Raw genomic sequence first — 7,710 nt, 5'->3', positions numbered from 1 at the left:
TCCAGGTCATAGCATAGATGGTAGTAGTCACATTCAACTGGACTTGTTCTGTAATGTTGAAGGTCCATCATACCTTCTCCAGAACTGAAGAAGTGGGATGAAGAAGCTATAAAATGACTTCAACATTGCAGAAAGTCTGGCTGAATGTGACAATCTACTACCAGCTATGCTAATAAAATATTCCTAGACAGGGTTGGTAAAGGTTGGCACACTCAGCCTAAGGACTGACAGCTGTTGGACTGTTGCCAGGGCATGTTAAGAGGCAGTGTTGCCAACCTACCAGATTGAAATTTACTGACACAACACCCAAAATTCACTAGCATTTCCAAAAGTTACAAAATTACAGTTTTAAGCGCATATTTTAGTATTTAGGCTACAAACAAGTACATAATGCAATTAGCGATGTGATTTAAGGTAGATTTTTTATTTTTATTTTATTTACAATAGTAAATACAATTGATTTACACACACACATGAAATTGTCTCTCACAGTGACACTAACAGCAGTGTGCAGCAGCACAGATAATAGACACCTCACCGATACCTGAGTTACAGTGACAGTCCATAGTTGCCAACAGTCCCGATTTTCCCAGGACAATCCCGATTTTGGGACCCTCGTCCCGGATGGAGGCTGTCCCGAATTGGGATTTTCCATAAGGAAAATTGGGAATGTTGTTTTTTTTTTGTTTTTGGAGCAGCTGGCTCCAGCAAAATGGCGGCGGCCGCCGCCGCTCGATCTTCCCCCTAGTGTGAGTAAGTGGAGAGAGGAAGGGTGCTTGATCCGTGCAGCCAATGAAGCGGCTTCTTTAGCTGCTCGGCCCCTCCCCTCTCCACTGAAACAAGCAGAAGACACAGCGCCGTCGCCGTGTCTTGCCGAAAGTTTCCCAGCCCCGTACTGCACAAGCGCTGCGCCTGCGCAGTACAGGGGGTCCTTCATTGCCAAGGGGAACTTTCTCGGCAGAACACCGGCCGCTCCTGCACTGAGTGGGGGGGCTGCACTAATATAGGGGGTGTCTGCACTGAGGAGGGTCTGCATGGAGGGGGGTCTGCACTGAGGGGGGGTCTGCACTGATGGAGGGGGTCTGCACTGAGGGGGTCTATGCAGACTCTGCTGGGGGCACCTGATGCAAGGACGGACTCTGCCGGGGGCACCTGATGCAAGGACGGACTCTGCCGGGGGCACCTGATGCAAGGACGGACTCTGCCGGGGGCACCTGATGCAAGGACGGACTCTGCCGGGGGCACCTGATGCAAGGACGGACTCTGCCGGGGGCACCTGATGCAAGGACGGACTCTGCCAGGGGCACCTGATGCAAGGACAGACTCTGCCCGTGGAAGGCGACGTGGCTAGTGACACGCTCAGGGATCCCACTGATTCTGCATTATGGTGAGTTGAATGATTTAATTTTACATTACAATGTAATAATAGAAATAATTGCACTTCATTCACCCTGACACCATAACAACCATGGTGCCAGGATGATTGAGGCGCTAACACCAGGCGTTTGGAGTATCTTTATCTGCTGATTGTTAAACTTTCTAGAATACACATATTTCTATTGTTGTGTAGGATCTGGGGCTGCTGTCCCGTCATTCCCCTGTCCCCCTTTCCTTCTCCCCCTTTCCCTCTCTATCCCTCATTCATCTCAGACTCTAACCACACCCTCTTGAGCCCCGCCCATTTAAGCCGCGCCCACGTTTCGCATAAGCCACACCCACTTTTCGAGTAAGTCGCACCCATTTTTCACCTCGGCGCGCTTAGCGCGTCGCACTTATAATTTTTTGCTAAGCCACGCCTACAAATGAATGCCCCGCCCCCTAATTATTGTACGGCTCCGCCTACAGCCAAAAAAGTGTCCCTCATATTTTTTTTGCAATGTTGGCAACTATGACAGTCTCTCTCTACGCCAGATGGTCCCTTCAGTCCAAACAGCACTGACAGTCCCGCTCCCAGCTAGAGAAATATTACACCAATTCACATCAGTCTCCCCTGCCCTTACAATAAGTGGGAGCTTCCCGGTGAGATAACCCAGGCGAGTTCAGATTCATATCCGAACATGGCTGAGCCCATCCTTAAGTCTGGACATGAGCGGAGATAGGAGGACTGGGCTGTGTGACCAAGACAGGAACTTCAGTTGGGTTTTCTGTAAAAAAAAAAAAAAAAATCAGCAGATACAAATACTATATAATTATATTTTAAAAATCAGTAACTTACCATGTCCAGGATCCAGAGCTTCCCGCAGCCAGTTCTTATTACTGAAATAGAAGGGAAGAACAAAGGAAGCGCCACCTAAGTGCAATATTAGAATCTGATTTTTAATGGCAAGGTATACATAAACACTCACAAGACGTAAGGAAGATACAGGCTCATCTGTATAAGTAGTCCCGAGGGCTCCTCGAGTCCGGAAAGGGTTCCTGGTGCATGGTATGTTAATGGCCGGTCCGTAGCATGTCCTGCGGCCACAGGAGAGGAGCCGGAACCAGCGTGGAACGCACGGAAGCGACGTCACGGGTCACAGATCACATACGGAGGAGCTAGTCACAGGAAAGGAAAAGAGACTGGCAGGCTATGCACTCGGAGCCTGGAATGGTATAGTGCTATTTATATGTCTGTGCTGTGGGACAACAAATCACAGCGTGGACTGGTCTCTGAACAGCCACAAATCTTCTCTAAGTGATTACAATGTGGTTTATTGCGTCCTGATAGATTTGACATGGATTGTGGCATAAGCTTATACATATAACGTGATTAGAAAATTAAATGATGGAAAAATAATATTCGATTGGGTAAGAAAATATATATGACAGGTACATATATGCCCATATACATACATATATACACACACAAGAAAAATACATATAAAACTTTATATATATATACCATTCCAGGCCAATAGAAGGAGCTGAAGCTCCGAGCGCGTAGGCTGCCAGTCTCTTTTCCTTTCCTGTGACTAGCTCCTCCGTATGTGATCTGTGACCCGTGACGTCGCTTCCGTGCGTTCCACGCTGGTTCCGGTGTCTTGCCGAGAAAGTTCCCTTGGCGGATAAGTTCCCCCCCTGTACTGCGCAGGCGCAGCGCCTGCGCAGTACCAACTACTGTCAGCCGCCGGAGATAGCCGAAGCTCAAACGCTTCAATCATCTGTACACGGCGCCTGCGCCCTAGATCCAGGTTCCTTTCCCACCATCCAAGTGGACCTAGAGGGGGAATCTAAAAGAGCCGAGCGAAGCGAGGCCGTGCCCGAAGCGTGGCGAGCGAAGCAAGCCCGCGAGGGGCCCTCTTACAGGCGCCGTGTACAGCTGATTTTCAGCTATTCCGCTTCGGCTATTTCCGCCGGATCCTACTGCGCAGGCGCAGCGCCTGCGCGGTAGAGGGGGGAACTTATCCGCCGAGCGGAACTTTCTCGGCAGAACACCGGCTCCTCTCCTGTGGCCACAGGACGTGCTGTGGACCTGCCATTAACATACCACGCACCAGGAACCCTTTCCGGACTCGAGGAGCCCTCGGGACTACTTATACAGATGAGCCTGTATCTTCCTTACATCTTGTGAGTGTTTATGTATACCTTGCCATTAAAAACCAGCCTTTAATACTGCACTTAGGTGGCGCTTCCTTTGTTCTCCCCTTCTATTTCTGTGTACAGAGCCAGCTCTCTGATGACAGCAGCCGTCCTCATCATCCCACCATTATTTCTATTATTGGACTACTATTGTTGTGCTTATGGTCTAATGACCTCCCTTTCAATACAGACTACTAGTGATTTTTTTATTACTATTATTCGGTTTTATATTTCACTGTACCTTGCGCTCACAGTTATTATCATATTAACTATCTATGAATTTTGACCCTGGAATTATTACTCTCACGCCGACGGTCACAGTGATACTTCACATAAATGCATCCTATGCTGAGTGTTTGCAATGGGGTGATATTACATTTTTTTTCACTTATAAAAAAAAAAAGTAACACTTTTTTTTATTTCCTTTCTTTAAAGTGGAACTTCACTTCTAAAATAAATAAATAAATGGTCCCCTGCAACAAATATTGCAACTGTTGACCTTTTAAAATGAGGTACTGTCCAGTCCCTGCTATCATTCAGCAGACGGTTCTTTGGGTCCCCAGCACCTCCATCTTGGAATTTGGGAGTCTGCTGTGACTTCCTGAGCAATCTCAACCGGCACCCCGCTGTGCATGCATGAGATTGTGCGGTGCAATAAGACTGGTTCTGCAGGCTCCTTGCACGTGTGACATATCCCAGGAGGCTGGGGTAAAAAGGTTATTTTACTCCTGAGTGGGGCTTCAATATAACACGCTGAAGATAGAAAGCAGCATAGATAATAATAACACAACCCCAATTCCAAAAAGTTGTGACACTGTGTAAAATCTACATTAAAAAAAAAGCAATGATTTGCTAATATGTGTAATGAAAAACTCCTGCGCTGCCTCAGCGTGTTCCACACCAACCAGATTCATTTTTATAATATGTTGTAGTACTACTTTTTAGTACCTACAACATCTATTAAAAAATAATGACAAAATATTACATACACAATATATATGTAGCGCTGGTAGATTTGCAATCTACCGCATGTTAGGTAAATGTAGTCATTTGTGCGTTAGGAAGGTTGAGTTTGCCTCTGTTCCAGCTTGGCTGACGTGGTGTGTGTTTCCGTGCTGACCGGTGGGTGTCGCTGTTACCACTGGTTAGTGTTGGAAAGGCAATGTGTTGAAGTGTATAGATGCTCTTCTGTCCTGGAGACAACTCGGTGGAGGTGGTCCTCCGAGTTGCATTCTGGGCGAGGGTATTTATGGGACAGACGCCATATTTTGGGGTTTGTTTTTCAGCCACCTGCTGGCCCTCCTGGCCGACAGTTATGCGTTAAGGAGCTACCTCGTGGTCCTCCGTTCCGGAGGCCCACGATACTGCGGCGCAGGGGTGGGTCCAGAGGCTTGTCCGGGGCCTACCACCGCGGCCGAGGAATGGTCCTGAGCTGTCGATCCTGTGTGACGAAGCTGGACAACCGAGGAGATCCCAGGGGAGGACCCGTCTTGGAGGGATCACGCAGCGTGCTGGTCTATAGGAGGGGCCTGGTGACTCGGTTGGAGGACGTATCTGAAAGCAACTATACAGCATAGTGTTGTCGGGTTGGCTTAAAGGCTCAAGCACTGTGACTGACATTCACTACAGAAAATCTGATACATCCTGTGGCAGAGGATCGTACGGGTTTTGTTCCCAAACAAGTCTGTGGCAGAGACTTTGATTCGTGCTGCGTACTGTCTGCTAGACCGGTGAGAGAGGCCTATCCAGACGAGCAAGGAGTGTGTCCCACAAGGGGAGCGCATTCCATATAGTATTTGAATTCTACCAGGACATTTGTCAAGAGAACCCTACAAGAGGATATTTGAGTTTCTTCTGCAAGTTTCCTTTCCACCTCTTTCCTGCTATTTCCTAAGTCGTTTGTTTAATAAAGCATTGAAAACGTACTCCAGTGTTGGTGCGTGTGTCGTCCAGAAGTAAACTCAACGGAACCCTAGACCCGGTGCCGGTGAAACAGAGGGCAGTAAGAGTGAATGTAACAGGCCCGCTTAAACCAGCAGCTCCACCGTGAGTTACTGCTACATATATATATGTGTGAATAATGAAAAGGGGGCTCAAGGGGGATTTAGACCTAGAATTCTTGGGTCTGTAAGAGAGGTGAGCGGTGAATTCTCACAGTGGTGGAGAGTGAGGTGTGACACAGACATTGGGATCTAGTATACACCGATCTACACTCAGTTGTTGTGTGAAGTGTTCCATCCACAAGCAACATCCAACAACATTCCTTGTGATAGCATGGGCAGTGACAGCTACTCTTTACTGAGACATCTATTAGACCCCAGATCTCTCTTCAGCCCTTAAAGTGGTAGTAAACTCTGCATTTTGATTTTTACCTACAGGTAAGCTTATAATGAAGCTTACCTGTAGGTAAAATGAATATCTAGATATTCTAGCAAGCATCGGCTGGTGACATCACCAGCGCATGCACTCTGAAGGAACAGCATACCGGTGCCATTCCTTCAGAGCTGTGTGCCATAGCCGAGACTCCCGCATGTGTGCGCAGGAACGATGTCTTTGCGGCTCGTGAACACGGAAGGAAGACCCGGTAAAGATAGAAGCCTCTACAGTGGTGACAGCACATCGCTGGAGGGCTTTGTTTCAAGGTAAGCCTTTCATAAAGTGCTAGTATGTGGTGCATACTAGCACATTATGATATTGCTTGGCAGGAGGAAACTTTTTTTTTTTTTTCAAAAAGTTTACTACCGTTTTGAAAGCATCTGATCACACCAAGATCGGTTTGATTTAATGCTTTCCCAAGCCAGTAATGACCTGTTTGCATCCGGCAAAACCGGAAATGAAAAAATACTTGTTGCTTCTGGTTTCTTAGACCAGCCTTTCTCAATCGGGTGCCGTGGCATCCTGGTTGAAAAAGTACATCGTAACTCCCACTCAGCACAGCAGGAGCTGGGTCGGCACAGTACAGTGAAGAGTACAGAGAAGCTCTCTGCCTCCCCATACAGGACATTACCGGTGTGAGTGCACCAAAATTGTTGGTCTTTTTTTGTTAATAGCGCAAAAAATAAAAACCGCAGAAATGATCAAAGACCACCAAAAGAAAGCTCTATTTGTGGGGGGGGGGGGGGGGGACGACATACATGTTATTTAGGTACAGTGTTGCACGACCGTGCAAATGTCAGTTAAAGTGACGCTATGCCGTATCGCAAAAAATGGCCTGGTCATGAAGGGGGGTAAACCTTCCAGAGCTGAAGTGATTAAAGTTCACATTTTCAAAAATGAACTAACACTCTACACCTCCCCCGGTCCCCACTGTACTTACCCTTGTGGGTGCTGAGCTGTCAGTGCCCGCACAGCTGGTGTAGTGGTCCAGAGATATGAAATCCCAGCTCTTCTCCCTCTTCTTTCTGTAGGACTTCCAGGATGGATTAGAGCAGTTTTTATCCATCAGAATGGCTCTGATCTATCCAGGAAAGAAGAGGGAGAAGAGCTGGGATTTCAAACCTCTGGATCGCTACACCAGCTGCGTGGGCACTGACAGCTCATTTATTTCTAGTTTTGCATGGCGTGTGGAAGGGTTAGAACCCCTGTAAGGTTTCTGATGCAGTCTCTTTCACCCTCACAATTGGTCACCATGACCATTGTCTCTGCAACAGAAAGTGATGGGTTGTCACCGGAAATAGAGGTGAGGGGAAATATTTTGATAGGACACCTATGACACTTCTCTTAATGTGGAGATTTTCTTTCACTACCTGTTGGGTCTCCATGACAGGAAATGAAAAGAAATCTGCCTATTGGGACACAGCAGATAAAAACTGACTGAGGAATGAACTATTTTGCATTAACCATTTGGCGACTGGTTCATTCTAGCTTTACTGCTACAGGGCGGCCGCACTGTGCAGAATCGCGTGTGTGTGTGTGTGTGTGTGTATATATGTATGTATATATATGTATATGTATGTATGTATGTATGTATGTATGTATGTATATGTATATGTGTATATATATATATGTATGTGTATATATATATATGTGTGTGTGTGTGTGTGTGTGTGTGTGTGTGTATATGTGTGTATATATATATATATATATATATATATATATATATATATATATATATATATATATATATATATATATATATATATATATATATAT

At 46.4% G+C, this 7,710-nt stretch overlaps 1 long non-coding RNA gene across 1 annotated transcript in view; it reads right to left on the bottom strand.

Moving 5' to 3' along the window:
• Nucleotides 1-328: 328 nt before the first annotated feature.
• LOC141121506 (uncharacterized) overlaps nucleotides 329-7,710 on the bottom strand; it is a 13,607-nt gene continuing 6,225 nt past the window's right edge. Inside the window, exon 3 of the long non-coding RNA XR_012240575.1 lies at nucleotides 329-2,144. This is a non-coding gene — a long non-coding RNA (uncharacterized lncRNA). The remainder of the gene's footprint in view (nucleotides 2,145-7,710) is intronic.

Source organism: Aquarana catesbeiana, unplaced genomic scaffold (assembly GCF_042186555.1).
Source record: "Aquarana catesbeiana isolate 2022-GZ unplaced genomic scaffold, ASM4218655v1 unanchor211, whole genome shotgun sequence".
NCBI lineage: Eukaryota > Metazoa > Chordata > Amphibia > Anura > Ranidae > Aquarana > Aquarana catesbeiana.
Note: the sequence above shows the minus strand (reverse complement) of the source record. Positions and strands in the feature narration are given on the sequence as shown.